This window comes from Dama dama, chromosome 30 (assembly GCF_033118175.1).
Source record: "Dama dama isolate Ldn47 chromosome 30, ASM3311817v1, whole genome shotgun sequence".
In the NCBI taxonomy this organism is placed as follows: Eukaryota; Metazoa; Chordata; class Mammalia; order Artiodactyla; family Cervidae; genus Dama; species Dama dama.
The window spans coordinates 33715394-33734753 of record NC_083710.1 but is presented as its reverse complement, the minus strand read 5'-3'; positions in this window follow the sequence as shown (position 1 = coordinate 33734753).

Genomic DNA, 19360 nt, shown 5'->3' with positions numbered 1-19360 from the left:
GAGTTAGGACTTGGTGCTTTCAGGGTTTGATTCCTGCTTGGGGAACTAAGATCCCTAAGAGCCAGCAAGCTGTGCGGTGCAGCAAAAACAAACAAAAAGACCACTTGTGTAAAGTGTACAATTCAATGATTTTGAGTATATTTGTAGTTTTGTGGAACCATCATCAATAATCTAGGTAAGTGGATTTTAAAATTATAAATACATGAATTGTATTATAATTTAATTTAAAATCCACTTACCTAGATTACGGTGTCATACAGGTATAAATGTATATGAGCAAGGAGATCAAGCCAGTCAATCCTAAAGGAAATCAACCCTGAATATTCATCGGAAGGATTGATGCTGAAGTTGAAGCTCCAATACCTTGGCCACCTGATGGGAAGAGCTGACTCATTGGAAAAGGCCCTGATGCTGGGAAATACTGAGGGCAGGAGGAGAAGACAGCAACAGAGGATGAGATGGCTGGATGGCATCACCGACTCAATGGACATGAGTTTGAGCAAGCTCCAAGAGATGGTGAAGGACAGGGAAGTCTGGCGTGCTGCAGTCCATGGGGCTGCAAAGAGTCAGACACGACTTAGAAACTGAACAGCAACAATTTTTCACCTAGGACTAAACCTTGAAGGTGTTCTCTCAATATCGGCATAGACAAATTTTGCGATTATTTTCTGCAAAGAGAGGAATGTGTCCTCTCTCCATCTCCCTTGTCAGATTTCTTAGAAAAAGGCTGCTGACAATGGCAATTAGGTATAACTGAGAATGGTAACCCTATGATTTCAACAGATGGAGAGAAGTTAGCCAATACACAGAATGTCTTGAGAGTCCAAAAATGAACTGGAAAAAAAAGGTATAGAAAATAACATAAAACACACAAAAAGCTGGCTATTTTGAGTATCTTCAAGTAATAACAACATTAATAGCTAACACACACACTCTTTAAGTCCTCACAATTCCATGAAGTAGGTACTGTTATGATACCCACTTTACAGATGTGGAGACTAATGCACAAGAGATCATCTCTCCACTAAGCAAGCTGAAAATAGGCTGCCTAGGGCTTCACATCCAGACAGACTGGATTCAGAGTCCATACTCTTAACTGATTTGATGGAATGTAGGGGAGGGGGGTGGTTAGTGTAGGACAGGGAGTGGTTTAGGATAAAAGTGAGATAGGCAGGAAAAAGGTTTAGCAGAGGGGCTGGTTCCTAGGGCTCAGCTGCTAAGTCCTGTCTGACTCTTTTGTGACCCCATGAACTGTAGCCTGCCAGGCTCCTCTGTCCATGGGGTTTTCCAGGCAGGAATACAGGAGTGGGTTGCTATTTCCTCTTTAAAGGACTCCTACTGAGCACACAATAAGAACAGACAAAATAAAATTTTAAAAATAACTATTATATTCTGTGCTCTGTTGGGGAGACTGTTCCTCCACAATTAGAAAAGTAACCTTTCTATAACCAGTGTAAGGGTTTGCTTAATTAGCTGCCTGGTGGCTCAGTGGTAAAGAATCTGCCTGCAATGTGGGAGATACAGGTTCAATCCCTGCGTCGGGAAGATCCCCTGGAAAAATAAATAGCAATCCACTGCAGTATTCTTGCCTGGAGAATCCTGTGTACAGAGGAGCCTGGTGGGCTACAGTCCATGGGGTTGCAAAGGGTCGGATACGACTTAGTCAACATCTCGAGCTGCTACCATTCTGCAGGGTGACGGATGACTCAGGCTTTCTTGGGGAGCCCCCCCAGGTATGATGCACAGGTACTGTGAAGCTAAAGAAGCTGAGCCCAGGGAGCTTGTAGGAGGGAAAACAACAGTTGAGGTGCTCTGGAGACTGATGCTGTGGGAGCCACCAATGGAGAAATCGGAATGACTGAGGCAGTAAGGAAGCCTTGAGATAAGAGCGAGAGGTGGGTCGGATGAAAGTGAAAAAGCAGAGAGTGAAAAAGTTGGCTTAAAACTCAAAATTCAGAAAACTAAGGTCATGGCATCTGGTCCCATCCCTTCATGGCAAATAGATGAGGAAACAATGGAAACAGTGACAGACTTTATTTTTTGGGGCTCCAAAATCACTGTGGATGGTGACTGCAGCCATGAAATTAAAAAATGCTTGCTCCTTGGAAGAAAAGTTATGATCAACCTAGATAGCATATTAAAAAGCAGAGACATTCCTTTGCCAACAAAGGTCCATCTAGTCAAAGCTATGGTTTTTCCAGTAGTCATGTATGCATGTGAGAGTTGGACTATAAAGAAAGCTGAGCGCTGAAGAATTGATGTCTTTGAACTATGGGGTTGGAGAAGACTCTTGAGAGTCCCTTGGACTGCAAGGATATCCAATCAGTCCATCCTAAAGGAGATCAGTCCTGAATATTCATTGGAAGGACTGATGGTGAAGCTGAAACTCCAATACTTTGGCCACCTGATGGGAAGAACTGACTCATTTGAAAAGACCCTGATGTTGGGAAAGACTGAAAGGAGGAGGAGAAGGGGACTATAGAGGATGAGATGGTTAGATGGCATCACCAACTCGATAGGCATGTGTTTGAGTAAACGCCGGGAGTCGGTGATAGACAGGGAGGCCTGGTGCGCTGCAGTCCATGGTGTTGCAAAGAATCAGACATGACTGAGCAACCGAACTGAACTGAAGAAACTTGGTTTTATCCTGAAGAAAATGCAGAGTTGCTGAAGATGGAAGGGAGCAGTGGGGCCTGGAGGGGCTGCTTTGGAGGCTGGATGTGAATGACTCCGCCTCCAGCCGGGATGCAGGCTCCACCCAAAACATCTGCTGCCATTTCCAGGGGGCTCCTTATCTTTTTGACTCATAAAGTTACTTGTCTTTGAGTTTCTCAATCACACTGTGGTCACTGCTGAAAATAATCTCTTCTATCTTGGGTTTGTGCTTACTATTGAAGCATCTTGTCATGCTGGAGAACTTCCCTTTTAAAAACATCAGAGACCTGTGAGAAAGCTGGACAAAAAATGGACTTTAGAGACACCCAAGGGAGTAATTTAAAAACAAGTATGACAACCAGCAACGCCCTGTCACATCAAAGTCAGACCTGGGTGGAAAGAAGAGCTTAGTCCAGGGGAAGATCTGGGTTAGGTTTATAGGCAACTTCCTTACTATCAGGGTAAGCCTTTCAAAACACAACAGAGATAAAGGAAGATGCCCTTTTGCAAGTATGCACAAACAGAAGGATTGAATTCTGATTAAAACCAAGGAGGGAAAATAGCAGCTTAACACACAGTCAAAGGCCAGAGCTTACAATGAGAGAGGGAAGTTAAGTCGCGCAGTCGTGTCTGTCGCGCAGTCGTGTCTGTCGCGCAGTCGTGTCTGACTCTTGGAGACCCCGTGGACTGTAGCCCACCAGGCTCCTCCGTCCATGGGATTCTCTAGGCAAGAATACTGGAGTGGGTTGCCATTTCCTTCTCCAGGGGATCTTCCTGACCCAGGGATCGAACCCAGGTCTCCCACACTGCAGGCAGATGCTTTAACCTCTGAGCCACTAGGGAAGCCCAAATGAGACATACAAACCAGCAATGTTCTCTTAAGAGAGTTCCTGCATTTTTTTTTTTTTACATTGGTAAATAATATAAGCTTATTCACATGAACTGGCAAAAATGAAGTATTGTTATAAATTCACAATATTTCCAAGTACCAAGTATTTTATTATATTTAGTATAACTCAACTTTTTATTATGGAAAGTTGCAACCATGCAAAAAGAGCAAGGAGAGTGTAATAAAACATAGTGTACCCACTGTCCAGCTTTAACTAACACACGGCTGATCCTGTTTTCATCTACACTCTGTTCTACTGGATTATTTTCAAGCCATCATTTCATCTGTAATTCCCTCAGTGAGCACAATCATTTCATAGTCTGTTTTGGATTTGGTTGTTTGCTTTTTTTTTTTAAAAAAAAAAAAAAGGCTGCACATCACGTGGCATGCAGGATCTTAGATCCCCAACCAGGGATCGAACCTGTGCCCCCGGGCAGTGAAAGCATGGAGTCCTAACCACTGGACCACCAGGGAAGTCCCTGTCATTTTACAGTCAAGCCTGCTTTTCAATCCTACCTTTCTCTTCACTCACTCCTGTCTACTCTAGGCAGTAATCTGAGGACAAGGGGACTGATTTGAGGAGAGAAGAAAAGTCCCCATAGAAATACCCAACTGTCCCAAAGGGAGAGAGGGAGAAAGAGCTCTGAATCAGGAAGAGATCAGAAGGAGATGGAGCCAGGCCCTTCCCTGGCGCCTTCCCAGGTGGGGGCGTGGGGCCTCCAGGAGCTGGAGCGGGGCCTTTGAAAGGCAGAGCCTCGAAGATCTGCTGACTTTCCTTTTTTAAATTATTTATTTATTTGTTTTATTTTTGGCTATGCTGGGTCTTCGTTGATGCGAGGGTTTTCTCTAGTTGTGGCGAGCAGGGGCTACTCTCGAGTTGTGGTGCACGGGCTTCTCATTGCAGTGAGTTCTCTTGCAGAGCACAGGCTCCAGGGCGCATGGGCTTCAGTAGTTGCAGCTCCCAGGCTCTGGAGCGCAGAACTTGATAGTTGTGGCTCAGTTGCTCTGAGGTATGTGGGGTCTTCCTGGACCAGGGATTGAACACGTGTCTCCTGCACTGGCAGGCGGATTCTTTACCAGCTGAGCCACCACGGAAGCCCAAGGTCTGCTGACTTCCACTCTGGCCTCTGGACTGAAAAGCACACACTGCTCATCATGGAGGGCTTTAGAAGGAGAGGAAGCCAGCACTGCCCGAGGACAGGTCAGCTGCATTCCCAGAGCCACCCAAGTGTCCTGCAGGACACACAGTACTAGGAGCCGACTGACCGAACCAACCTCTCGTGAAACCCTGTCTATCCCCACCCCTCCTTCCACCAACCTGCCGGCTCATCCACCCTGACTCCTTTCCTCTCATCTGGCAGGAGGCTGAGTCCTTTTGGCTTCTGGTCAGCGTGTCTCCTTTTACCCTTCGCCCTCCTGCCACATCCTCCAGGCTCGCCCAGGGGCCATTCTGCCTCTCAACAGGCACATCTTCTGCGGGCCCGCCAAGGGCCACCCATCCATCCACTCTCATTCCAGCTGTCCTCCTCCCGCCCTCCACACTCAACTGCTTCCCCAGCTCGCACTTGTCCAAAGCCTCACCATCTTCAGGAAACCTTCTGGAATTGCCCCGTTCACACCTCCCTGTGTGGATGGACCGGGCAGCATTCGTGTGCACCCTCTCTGGGTGCCAAGTGTACCCCCCACTGGGTGCAGTGTGGGGGTGCATTTCTCTCCCAATGGGGCTGAGGCCTGAGGCCAAAGGCCAGGTCTTTATCCTGCAGCTCTGGCTCTCAGGGTGCTCACTCAGAAGATGCTCAGAAGTGCTTGCAGGAAGACAATGGGGACTCACAGATGAGCAAATCCATCCCTGCTCTTGGGGTGGTTGTTGTTCAGCTGCTCAGCTGTGTCCAACTCTTTGCGACCCCATGGACTGCAGCATGCCAGGCTCCCCAGTCCTTCACTGTCTCCTGGAGTTTACTCAAACTCATATCCATCGAATCGGTGACGCCATCCAACCATCTCATCCTCTGTCATCTCCTTTTCCTCCTGCCTTCAATCTTTCCCAGCATCAGGATCTTTACAAATGAGTTGGCTCTTCATATCAGGTGGCCAAAGTATTGGAGCTTCAGTATCAGTTTTTCCAATGAATATCCAGCATTGATTTCCTTTAGGATTGACTGGTTTGATTTCTTGGGGTAGTTCCATCTATACAGAGGCCATTCCCCAAAGGTGAGGGGTCAGAGTGCCTGCCTACTTCCTGTTCTTCAGGAGACTTCCAGTCACATTCACCAAAAACTCCGGATTCTTCAGCAGGATGTACGATGCTGTCCTGGCCTCAGCGGCGCTCAAGCAGGGCTCAGACAGGCGCCACCTTCCACTACAACATGAACTTCTCTTAGTGCCTGCTGAGTTCTCTCTTGCAGTTCTCTCTGTTGCCTGAGATCTCAACTCTTAACCCCACTGGCCACTTGCTGCTGACCCTGGAAGACTCAGGTGCAATGTCGCCACCTGTGGGAAGCGTGCTCTGGCCCTGACCCTGGTGTCACCACTGGACTGGAAGATTCCTGGGAACAAAGACTATTTCTTCATCTATGCCCTCTCCCTAGTCATGAGCACAAAGTCTGGCACATCCAGAGGCCTCAATAAACGTTTGATGAATGACTGAAAGAGGGGAAAAAGGAGCTGATTCCTTCAGTTTCTGTCATTGCAGAAACACAAATTGACTCTTCACACCAATGACTGTGGACTGGGGAAGACTACTATTGCAGTTTGAATTTTTGAGGCTTTAAGAATTAAAATTTCAGGAAACAACCCCACCTTGCTTTGTAAAGAGTAGATTAAGCAAATTTCTAGCAGAAGGTGATCCATCTTTCTCCCCTTGTTTAACCTCTGAGACATGGGGGTATCGGCACAGTGGATGTACCCACACAACAACTAACATGAGCCAGAAAACTCAATGACTCATTGGATGTGGCACTGAGCCACTCTTCCCATATCCTACAGTACGAAAAATTTTAAATTGAATCTAAATGTGTCCCCTTCCTATTCCCAGTCAGCTCCTAACCCATGGAGTTAGTTATACTAACGTCATCCACAAAAATAAAGGTTAATCTGTGAAAGTTGTTTTTAATCCATAGTCTCACGGAGCTGCAAATGACCAAAAGGTATTTTTTCTTTAGAAAAAAAAAAAGAACCTCTTTGACACCTATTACATCCTTGTACTCAGTCAAAACAGTGCTCCTAAATTTTAGGAGTGCTAACAGTGCTCCTCCAATTTTGCTCTGAATATTTTCTAAAGGGATCCTGACTTTCCCTCGATCTTTCATTTTAACAATCAGGGGTCAGAACTTGAATTTTCCTCTCAAATTTCTCTAAATTTCCCCTCCCCCTCACTTTTCAATGGTCAGAATATCTGAAAGTATTTTTTGCTCATGAATGATTCATTAGTTCTGTTTTTCAGAAATCAGGCTGAGCAGCAGCACAACCATTCTGCTCTGCATTATCTTCCTGCTTCTCGGTTCCTGATCAGATGCGCTTTTCATACCTAAGATACACTTATGAATTAGTCTAATATTCTTAGTTTCTATTCAAAGTCCGGATATCAAGACCTATTCTTATTTAGCTCTTGACCTCTGCCTGGGGTGGGGTGTGTGTGTGTGTGATGATGATGAGATAATAGAGGAATATTAGTGCAAAAGTCTGGTCTTCTCTGAAGAATTTGTTAGAGAAGATGCTGATGCTAGAGTAATGAGACATCAGTAATAATATGTTCTTTTTGTTTTTGGCCACACACCTCTCAGCTTGCGGGATCTTAGCTCCCTAGCCAAGGATTGACCTCTTAGATGAGAGTGCCGAGTCCTAACCGTTGGACTACCAGGCAAGTCCCAATAATATTTTCAGTTTATGTAATGCTTTGCTGTCTCCATGTTCATTTGATCTATAAGACTGCGCGGTAGACACGCTCTTCCTCATTTCCCATAGAAACGGAAGCTCATCTTTGCTAAATGTCTTAACCAAGGTCTCTCCGGTCATCTAATCTGCTCTCAATTTTAACTCTCACCTATAATAATAATTATTAACCTATAGCTAATTATTCGGAGAAGGCAATGGCACCCCACTCCAGTACTCTTGCCTGGAAAATCCCATGGATGGAGGAGCCTGGTAGGCTGTGGTCCGTGGGGTCGCACAGAGTCGGACACGACTGAGCGACTTCACTTTCACTTTTCACTTTCATGCATTGGAGAAGGAAATGGCAGCCCACTCCAGTGTTCTTGCTTGGAGAATCCCAGGGACAGGGGAGCCTGGTGGGCTGCCGTCTACGGGATCGCACAGTCGGACACGACTGAAGCAACGCAGCAGCAGCTAATTATTAACCTATAACCTATAGCTAATGATTCCAAATGGGTTTCATATCCCAGGACTTTCCCCCGAAAGAGCCAAACTTCTCTGCAAAATTGCCTACTTGTCAGTTGCACCCAGGTATCCACAGGCAACCTGAATTCACAACCAGCATCGGGCGCTCTTCCTACGTAGGCTGAGGCACCAGAATCTATGTGGCAGCCCCAGTAGGAAGCTGGAAACCCAGCATCAGTGCCTGGACGGGGCGCACCACCAATCCCCAAGGAGGATTTGTTGTCTGCACGCTTCTGTGAGTGAATGAGTGAGCGGGGAGGGTGGGTCATCGTGGCTCTTCCCTCACCCTCAACCAGAAGATTAATTGGTCATCAAATCCTGCCATTTCTACATCATAAATCTCTCTCAAATTCTTTCCCCCTTTAGAATCCCCACCTTGCCTCCCCTGCTGGATTGTGTCAGGGCGAAAATGAGATTAATACACATGAAAGTGTTTTGCAAAGAATAAACCTCTGGGGGGTGGGGGTGGGGAAGGATAAATCCTTCTGGAAGCTGTTACTAAACTTACTGGCTCCAGTTTGCCTATTCCTTTCAAGCTAAGCTTTTTCTGCCCTCCTGACCCCGTTGTTTTCTTTGCTGCGGCTTCCACAGGCCCACTGCTCAGTCTGTAACCTAAATACTGCTGATCTCTACACACGGGCTTAGCAGCTCAGCCATACACTCTTCTATGTTACTTGCTTCTGGTTATTTCTTACAGTAAAATCTGGCTCCTCATTCCATAGCTTTTGTACCCTCTACTCCTCACACAACCTCAGGCATACGTGCTAACTGCTATGTCACTTCAGTTGTGTCCAACTCTGCAATCCCATGGACTATAGCCCACCAAGCTCCTTTGTCCATGGGATACTCCAGGCAAGGATACTGCAGTGGGTTGGTTGCCATTTCCTCCTCCAGGGGATCTTCCCAACCCAGGGTTCTCCAGCACTAGCGCCACCTGGGAAGCCCTAAGGAAGTGCTTAATAAATGCTTGTTGATGCAGAGAGTTGCTCTCCTCCACACCCTTCCCTCCTTCCCACTATCCAGAGTTTCTCTCAGCATTCTATTCTTTAATCTTCAAAACTCCCTGCCTCTATCAGGAACATTTCTTCCTAAGAGATCCAAGAAAGGAAAAGAGTCTAGATGAGCCTAGAGGTTGGAATTTTAAGGAAGTTGCTCACTCTTTACTTTGTTAAATGTACGCAGTGAACCAGGGTGGGAGTGCCAGACTCTGACAGGCTGTTCATTGTGCTGGAATCATTGCTTTTTTTTTTTTAATTGAAAGATAATTGCTTTACGGAATTTTGCTGTTTTTTGCAAACCTCAAACTTGTTGGGTTTTGCATGTGGACGCAGGAGATCATTCTGGTGGGCTGAGCGGGTGGATGTTGTCTGCTTCTTGCTCCCCAGGCCCCCTTGCTCGTACCTCTGATCACACTCTGTTTCTAAATCAGGCTTACTGTTTGCTCCTGCTTGTTGAGCAGCAGCCACTTTTTAAAAATAATAATAATATTTATTTGAGCTTTCAAAGTGGCTCAGTGGTAAAGAATCCACCTGCCAATGCAGGAGACGCAAGATATGCAGGTTCAGTCCCTGGGTGGGGAAGAACCCCTGGAGAAGAGAATGGCAACCCACTCCAGTATTCCTGCCTGGAGAATCCCATGGACAGAGAAGCCTGGTGGGCTACAGTCCATGGGGTCACAGAGTCGGACACAACTTAGCGACTAAACAACAACAACAACAGTGAGCAACATAAAGCAGATTTCTGAGGCTGAGGAAGCATGTCAGGACCACATGGAAGTGACCAAGGTAAATGTGCCCTGGGAAGGCCTTGTGGCGGTCACTCTGCTCCCCTTGTGGGCACAGTCCCCTCATTGCTCCGTGCTGAGTGCACCACTGGAAAACCACATGGCCAAATATGATACTGTCTTCATCTGGATTCCATTTTCTCTCTAGCTATCCCACCTGTTGGCTCTCTAGGCATTTGTCATTTGCTCTACAGATGATCTCTTTCACTATTCCTTCCTGGTTTTACTCCCAACTCCCTAGAATCATCTGCTGAGGGAGTCGCCCCAGGGGTACCTCACACATGTGTCCATCACAACATCGCTAGGTCTGCGCATGTGTTTGGATGTCTCTCCATATGTGGATGTAATACACAATTCAACCTTGATTTGGACAATACTGAATTTTCCTTCCCTCCCGATGGCAATCAGTGGTAACATCATCCCAACAAACTGAACCAGACCCAGAAGTCATTCAAAATCTCCTCTTGTTCATGCTCTAGGTCTCATCGGTCAGCAGGTCTCCTCCATCCACTGTGCCTTCACGCTGTCTGCTCTGCCTCTCACCCCAGGCCCTTGACATCACTCATCTAGGCTGTGATGTGGTCTTCTATGAACAACTGGTACCCCTGCTCTCTTCTTGGTCTTCTCATCTTCCACTTGAATGTTAAAGTTATCTTTTTTGGGAGTACAGCTCTGTCCATATTATTCTCCAGCTTAAAATAGTCAATGGGGACTTCCTTGGTGGTCCCATGGCTAAGACTCAGCACTGCCAATGCAGGGGCCCATTTTTGATCCTGGTCAGGGAACCAGATTCCACATGATGCAACTAAGGCCTGGCATGGCCAAATAAATAAATATTTAAAAGATAATAATAAATAAGGAAATTTTAAAATGAAGAAGAGTCAATAGATTCCCTACATATGGGATAAATCCAAAGTGAAAGTGAAAGTTGCTCAGTTGTGTCCGACTCTTTGTGACCCCATGGACTATTCTGTCCATGAAATTCTCCAGGCCAGAACACTGGAGTGGGAGCCGTTCCCTTCTCCAGGGAATCTTTTCAACCCAAGAATCGAACCGGGGTTTCACGTATTGCAGGCGGATTCTTTTACTAACTCAGCCGCCTGGGAAGCCCTTTCCTACCCTACGGCAATGATTTATTTCCTCTCTGCTCCCTCTTATTGTGAAGTCCTGAGGGCAGGGATTGTATCTTACTTTTGGTTTCCCTGAAGCTCAGTTGGTAAAGAATTTGCCTGCAATTCAGGGGACCCTGGTTCGCTTCCTGTGTCGGAAAGATCTGCTGGAGAAGGGATAGGTTACCCACTCCAGTATTCCTGAGCTTCCCTTGTGGCTCAGCTGGTAAAGAATCCGCCTGCAATGTGGGAGACCTGGGTTCGATCCTGGGTTGGGAAGATCCCCTGGAGAAGGGAAAGGCTACCTCTCCAGTATTCTGGCCTGGAGAATTCCATGGACTGTATAGTCCATGGGGTCACACAGAGTCAGACACGAATGAGTGACTTTCACTTTCACTTTGTTTCAGAAGGACCTAGCAAAGTGCCCGGCACAGCTAACAAAAATCTGTTACACTGAATACTGAGGGGTCCACTGGCTTGACACTGGTCCTGGTGTCTCTGGCCAGTGAGTTCTCCTCTCTAAATTCTGTTTCCTCAACTGTAAAATGGAAATAATTACAGGATTTTTGTAAAGATGGAATAATATAGTACAGGTAAACAGCACAGAACTTGGGCTCATAACTCAATAAATGTTAGCCATTGCTCTTAGTACCCCTCAGGGGCTAGTACAATTTAAAAAACAAACAAACCTCTAAGTGACCTTTTATTCATTTATTCATTATTTTTTTATTATTACTTAGTTTCATTTTTGGTTGTGCTGGGTCTTCACTGCTGCCTACAGGCTTTCTCGAGTTGTGGCAAATGGCGGCTACTCTCTCATAGTGCACAGGTCTCCCATCTCGGTGCTGTTTACTGTGGAGCTCGGGCTCTAGGGTGCTGGCCTTCAGTAATAGTGGCACGTGGGCTCAGCAGTTGTGGCTCCCAGGCTCCAGAGCACAGGCTCAGTAGTTGTGATGCATGGGCTTAGCTGCTCCAAGGCATGTGGGATCTTCCCAGATAAGGGATTGAACTCATGTCTCTTGTACTGGCAGGAGGATTCTGCACCACTGAGCCATGGGAGAAGCCCTCAAAGTGACTTTTCTAACCAGTTGATTCCGCTGATGTCTTTTTTTTTTTTTTTTAAATCTCACCACAAGGCATATAGGATCTTCCCCGATCAGGGATTGAAACTGAGCTCCTTGCATTGGGAGAGTGAAGTCTTAATCGCTGGACTGCCAGGGAAGTCCTGATGTCACACTTCTATAAACTGCTGTGACATTAATTGGCGCAGTCATTTTAACGTTTATATTCTGCTCATATTTGTATATCTAGCTCCTGGCTAATTGTTAAGCTTTGGGGAAAACTGGAATATGTCTTTATACTTTGTGTAGGTAGAATTCTAAGATGATTCCATGTGACTCTCATCTCTGTGGGACCCTCTCCCCTACAGATGTGGGTGGAATCCATGAATGTGGGGTTACCACCATGATGAGTTATGTCAGATAACAGTTGCTGCCTTTAACAAAGGAAGCTTACCTGGTGGGCCTGATTTAATCCTATCGAATCACAAAAAGCAGAGAGTTTTCTCTGGCTAGAGGCAGAAGAGGCAGAGATTCAAAGCACAAGGAAGGACTGGACATGTCCTTACTGGCTTGAAGGTGGAGGGGGCCACGTAGACCTGGAACCAGCCTTGGGGTCCACAGAGCAACACCCTACTAACAATCGGCAAGAAAAAAGGACCTTTGTCATCCAGCCTCAAGAAACTGGATTCTGCCAATGACCTGAATAAGTCTGAAAGTGAAATCTCAGAGCCTCCAGACAAGCACTCACGTTGGCCAATACCTGGATTTCAGCTTTGTGAAACCCTGAGCAGAGAACTCAGCTGTGCCTAGCTAGACTTTGGATCTATAGAACTATGAGTTGATACGTTGGGTGTTGTTATAGAACTATGAGCTGGGTGTGTTTGAATGTGTTTGAATGTTTATTATGCAGCAATAGAAAGTGAATACTTCTTTTAAATGCCTTAATTATTGAGCAAAACATTATTTAACATTATATTCAATAAATATTCATTGAGAAAACATTAATAATTGAAATAACTATTACAAGGTCAAAATGTCAACAGGATTTCTCTTTTATCAACATAAAAAAAATTTTAACAAACATCTTAATTTGAATATTTGTCATGTTCATTTTATATTTATTAAATTGCTTAAAACACATTATATTCCAGAAGCAGTGTTTTTATAAAACCTGAAAAGAATTACTTAAAGCAGAGATGCACCCAGAGACACAGTGCATATACCCATAGATTACACTGTGGCTTGAGGACCTCAAAAATCAGCTGGTAGGATTATTTTGCAAACTAAGGTAATCATCGAAAGAAGGCACAGGCAAAATTTCTCTGCATAAATTACCATTTTAAAGAATTCTATATAACAAATATTTCCATGTCAATGTGGAAGGTCCTTGGAAACAATGCTTTATGGATTTGTTTCTCCCCAGTTTTTATTAAAAAATCTGGCAAATGCATACCCCCTGGAGATTCACAGTATGTATTACCATACTAAAAACTTAAAGAAGTCATGAAGGGAATCTACCTATTTAATTTTTTTTCCTTGCGACTTGCGGGATCTTAGTTCTCCAACTGAGGATCAATCAAACCTGTATGCCCTGCAATGCAAACACGGAGTCTTAAGCACTGGACTGCCAGGGAAGCTCTCCTAACTAAAAAAAAAAAAAATACACCATCCTCCAGATGTATTTACCACAGAACCTTTGCTTTGAGAAATAACCTGACATTTTTCAGGAACCCCATTTGGGAAATGCTGACCTAAACAAAATTTTCACTTCCCCAGACAAAACATCATATCAAAATATTAATAGGGGAAGAAATGTTTCAGAGATTGAATTTATAAAAGATATTCAGGAGCCAGAAAGGTGTCTTCCCTCTTTCCCTATTGGCTATAGCAACTTGTCACTTTTTTCCTAGAGTTAATACACTGGAAAAGTGACTCTTAACAACTCTATTAACAAAATACCTATTCAGCAAAAGAAATGTGCCAGTGAATTTTCTAGAATAGTTTAAGTGATATCCTTTATCTATTTGTGCATTACCAAAGTGGATATATTCCAGAAGTAATTGAAACAAGGTGGTTTCTGTCATCAAATACCCTACAATTTAATGCAGACAACGCTACTGACAAATACCTTAACAAAAGCTGTTTTCAGTCAATGTTTAGTCAATGTTCATTGCTAAGGAGGAGAGTAGAATAGGTTCAGATTTTTTTTTAAGACTTTTTTATTTTATATTGGAGCACAGCCAATTAACAATGCTGTGACAGTTTCAGGTGGACAGTCAAGGGACTCAGCCATACATATACATGCATCCATTCTTCCTCAAACTCCCCTCCCATCCAGGCTGCCACATAACATTGAGCAGAGTTCCCTGTGTTCTACAATAGGACCTTGTTAGTTATCCATTTTAAACATAGCTGTGTATATGTCATATAAATATATATGTCCATCTCAAACTCCCTAACTAGCCCTTCCCCTCATCCTTCCCCGCCGGCATACGTTCAGATTTTGGAGCTAGGATTCTCACGCTTTGAAATACTATAAATGCTAAAAGAGATTTCAAGTACAAAATACGAAAATATTTTTTTTATTGAATTTGAAATAGAGTTGTGATGGACCTCCAAAAAAGAGGAATAAGCTTAGCATTCTACCCACATTTTTGCTCTAGTTCAGGGGTTCTCAGACTTTATCAGGCTTCAGGAACTACATACAGAAGGCTCTGTCCAGCACAGACCACTGGGCCCATCCTCAGAGTCCCTGGTCCAGAGGTGTGTAGGGGGGAGCCCAAGAATTTGCATGCCTAACAAGTGATGCAGGTGATGCTGATGCTGCTGGTCCAGGAGGCCTATTTTGAGAACCACTGAGAATCTAGTTCTTGTACCCACTCCCTTGAGATTCCACTCAAAAGATCTGGAAAAAGCTTCCTGCGTGGTTTTGGTGTATGCTCATCTGAGAGATCCTTTTTAGCTCTGAAGTCCTGGTGTCTGGGGATTTCGGTTTAGGATATCCATATTCTGGTTCTGCACTTCAAATTCTCTGTAGTCTCTCCATGGGTATTTCAGCACACAGAAGTAAAGGCAGAATGCTTGGAGAGTAAAGGTGGAAGACAGAGACATCATTAGTTTTACAGTTGATCGGCAGAATTTACGGGAGGAGAAAGTCAGAACACATAACTATGAATTCTTACTTCTCTTTGCTCTGACCTCCTACCCATAATCTGGAAAATGTAGGGCTGACCGAGCTGACCATTAGTGTAATCAGAGAACGCCTAGAAGTCTGCAACTACCGTGTAACCTCTACATCCATCTTCCTTTTCCTATTTCGCTTTGCATTTGTTTGTCTGTGATTTTAAGACAATTTAGATAAAGGTATTCCAGTAGAGCGATCAAGAGTCAGCTGGATTCCAGTCCTGGAATCCAGGCTCTGTCGGTTAGTTGCTGAAGGATTCTGGAAGAGTTATTTAAGATTTCCTAACCTTAGTTTCTTTTTCTATAAAACAGGAAATCTTTCACATTATTGTTATTAGAAGCCAATGGGAAAATGCATGATAAGCACTTAGCCAGTGCCTGGCACAGAGTAAGGGGGCGAGAGCACACAACTCCTATTACTAGCAAAAATCCTATGAGAGTCCTAGAACACGTATCAGTTTCAATCTTGAGAAACAAGAATTATATTGAATATTTTCCTTCCTTCCTCCTTTCCCCTCCTTTCCTTTTTCTGATGGATGACAAGGTCGGCAGGGCTGGGCCCTGGTCCCACATGGCTGGAATCACCGTAATATTTTTCACTGAAACAGATATGTCACTTTCTACATAGAACTTCCTGCCACTCTCAGGAACTACCTTTTTTTTTTTGTTTTGGCTGAGCCATACAGCTTGTGGGCTCTTAATTCCTCAACCAGGGACTGAACCTGGGCCCTCAGCAGTGAGCATGCAGAGTACAAACCACTGACTGTTGGCCTGTTAGGGAATTCCCAAGAACTGCCTTTAGTAAGTACCAAATAGTACCAAGTATAAGACCTCTGATTCTAAGATGCAACATTGTATTATACAGCACTCAGAAAGAAAAAAAGGCTACCAACTAAACTATTATGATATGATGCTTTCTTATCATTTACAATTTTTATTTTCTACTTTATGAAGCTGTCCTTAGACTTAGATTTTTAAAATATCTATCATTCTCTTGCAGACACAGAAAGGAAGAATACTGGCCAAACAAACTGATTTCTAACATTCCTAAGTCATCGCCACATTCAGCGTCCCAGGCTTCTGAATGCTTGCTTGACTCAGAGTCCTGTCACTGCCTATTCACTCAATGTCATCCTTTGTACCATCAAGGACACTGGCAATGTGGCATTTCTTAACAGAATCTGAGAGTACTGAAAGCTCTTGGGGCTGGACTCTTGGCTTGCCTATTTTTGATTTCTACTTCAAGAATACTGCCAAGCACGTGGTGATTTATCATTTCCCCCCACTCCCTTTCCCATAAACATTTGGTTCCGAGGGATTAAAAGAGTGCTTCACTCTTCCTTCGGGGATTTTATTGCCAGCAACTGACACCCATTTTTCAAGTCTGGACACTGGTGTTTTTGATGTTCGTGGATAAGTATGCAATGACAACTGTAGCCTGGCCAACAGACTGTGAGAACCTTCATTTTATAAGAAGCATCTTGATTTCGTAGATGTTGGTAATAAGTCAGCTAAGGTCTGAGCTGGCCCTTGCTAGAGTTTAGCTCGGTTTGGTTTCATTTGTAGAAAACATAGTAGTATTATTACTAATAGCCTTTGCATTGCACCTATTTTCCCCCCATAATAACTTGAGACAAAATTACATATTGTATTTACTCATTTAGTACAGAATTCTAGGATCCCCCTGGTGGTCCAGTGGTTGAGAATCCACTGTCAATGCAGAGGACAGGCAGGTGAACTAATATGCTTCTATTTTAGATTCTGGGACCATGGCTCTTCTACACACCAGGCTAGTCTAACTTCAACATAGCTATCTGCTACAGAGTAAGGTCAAGAATGATGGTAGATTACTGGTAAAATACAGAGGGTGGGAGGAGTCTGGTATAGCATGTAGTACTGCCATATCCTTTTTGGTGATGTGACATTACTGGTTTTCATAAAACAGTAATAGCTAGGGAAACTTATTGACCTGAGACAGCTCAGTAAAATGAGTCTGATTTTGGGAAAAGGCCCAGTTGCAGCTTGGGAAGTACAGAGGCAAAAAAAAAAAAAAAAAATAGTCTATAATTTGCAATGAAGTCTATAGATTTGCCTTCACTGCTTATAGTAAAAGGCTGTGCAGTCCTGGTTAGTTGCTTCTCAGCACATCTGTTTTTGGAATTGTAACACTAAGGAAGAATAATATTCTAGGTTTGTCTGCCTCCCAATAGGTATAGTAGATGGCAGCTTTGGTTGGTAAGGTGGATACATAATTTTTAGTGTTCATAAAACTGAGAGACTAGAAGAATTTTTGCTTATGCTTACATTTTCTATTCATGAACTATCTCCTTTATGTGTAAAAAAAAAATCAATATTTTATGAAATAATCTCCTTGGAGGTTAAGTGCTACAACAGCGCTCTTTTCCAGTTAGAGAAAATCTGCACGTTACTGAAGAGAAAAGGCCTTTAAACGAAGCTTTCCTTCCTCACTAGGAGTCTACTTCCAGTCACTGGACCACGAAACATTACTGGAGTTACACTGTGCAGCAGGTTGACTGGCATGTGGTGTGTCTACTGAAGCCAAGGTTTTTTTTTTCACAATTCTTCCCAAAGATGTGTCACATTTTTAGTATAACAACAACAAAATGATGCTATTGACAGGGCCCACTCTGCAGATGCTGGAGTGTTGAAAAGGACTGGTGTAGAACTTCCCTGGTGGTCCATGGTTAAGAGTCTGCCTGCCAACGCAGGGGACACAGGTTCGAACCCTGGTCTTGGAAGATACCACATGCTTTGGAACAGCTAAGCCCAAGTGCCACAACTACTGACCCCACACACTGCAACTACTGAAGTCTGCACACCGCAACGAGAAGCCCACACAGGGCAGTGAAGAGTGGGCCCCACTCGCTGCAACAAGAGAAAGCCTGAGAGGCAATGAAGCCAAAAATTAATTAATTTTTAAAAAGAGGACTGGTGTCCTTTGCACATCACCGAGGTTATCCTGACCACGCTGACGGTGGCTGGTACTCGTAGCTCCTGGCACTCCTCTGTTTCTGTTGTTTTTTCAATAGGAAGGCCGTACATAAGTTCGAATCCTTTGGCCACCTGATGTGAAGAGCTGATTCACTGGAAAAGACCTTGATGCTGGGAAAGACTGAAGGTAGGAGGAGAAGGGGATGACAGAGGACGAGATGGTTGGATGGCATCATCGATTCAATGGATTTGAGTTTGAGCAAGTTCCGAGAAATAGTGAATGACAGAGAAGCCTGGTGTTCTGCAGTTCATGGGGCTGCAAAGAATCAGACTTGACTTAGTGACTGAACAACAACATAACAACTCCAAATAGCCTATGTCTAACAACTTTTAATTATTATATTTTTCTTCTAAACCCTTTATTTTACTTTATGTAGTCTGTTTTTTATATTGTTTTAATCAACATGCATATACTATTTTGTATCTCTTTATTAATCTAATATAACTTTATAAAACTTTCTACTTTATATTGTTTTCATAAATGTTTTATCTGCTGTATGATATTCAGTCATAAAGTGCTAAACCTTTTCCTATTGTTGGACATGAAGTTGGCTTCCAGGTTATATCCTTGTACATAATGCCTTTTGCTCCCCTTTTTTTTTTTTTTAATTATTTTATTAGGAGTCATTCTCATGGAGAAAAATTTACAGTTACTGAACACCCACTGTACACCACACATTTGATGTGAATTATTCATTATTTCTCCCACTCTATTAAATTCCCATTTAGCAGGTCCTGCTAAAGTCTGTGATGGCTTGGGGGACTTTTGGCAAGAAGCGAAGGTTGAGAGAAGGTGGATTAGAGAACAGTGATACTAGTTCTACCTATGGACATCCAATTTGCATGTATCAGATTCCTCATCTATAAAATAGAGATAACTGATCTTTCCTGGTGGTCCAGTGGTTAAGACTCTGCACTTCCAATGCAGGCAACATGCGTTCAATCCCTGATTAGGTAACTAAGATCCCACATGCCACATGGTGTGGCCAAAAAACAAAGAACAGTGACAAAAATCCCAAAACCAACCAAACAGAACAGAGATAACAATAGTAACAACCTCACAGGGATGTTGGAAGACAGCGGCTACAAAGCACCTAAAGAGCTTGACATACGTGAGATCTCAACTCTCCTGAGCAGCAACAACTACTGTCCCAGCCTTCCTGCGGCTGTCACGGCTCAAGTCACAAGACAAACACCCAGAAAGGGGGCTGGTCTGTCTGACACCAGAGCTCATGCCTCCCCCCACCCCACCAGCCGCTGCTATACCTCATAC